The following is a 394-nucleotide window of genomic DNA, read 5'->3' on the forward strand; positions in this document are numbered from 1 at the left end:
ACTGCACGCTTTGGATGTCTCTCTTATTTAAACCCATCTGAATTAACTCATCATATGGAGTACTCCATGACCTCTATCTTTTGTACTAGTTGTGTGCCGATATGCAGTCTCTAAACTATCAGGGCTATTCATTTCTGTTCCTGGAGTGCCATGACCCACTAGGTTCAGTTCTAACCTTAATCAAACACACCTGTCTGTAATAATCAGTTAATCCTGAAGAGCTTTAGCTGGTTCTCTGTTTCATCAGGGTTGGAACTAAATTCTCCAGATTGTGGCCCTCCAGGACTGGAAATGAATAGCCCTGTTCTATATCAATATGATATAGAATATATAAATAAATATATTTTATGAATAAAGATATCGCGTTTGGTCTCGTTCTGTATCGCGTATCTTG

This window comes from Sinocyclocheilus rhinocerous, unplaced genomic scaffold (genome assembly GCF_001515625.1).
Source record: "Sinocyclocheilus rhinocerous isolate Xijiao unplaced genomic scaffold, SAMN03320098_v1.1 scaffold383, whole genome shotgun sequence".
NCBI classification, from domain to species: Eukaryota; Metazoa; Chordata; class Actinopteri; order Cypriniformes; family Cyprinidae; genus Sinocyclocheilus; species Sinocyclocheilus rhinocerous.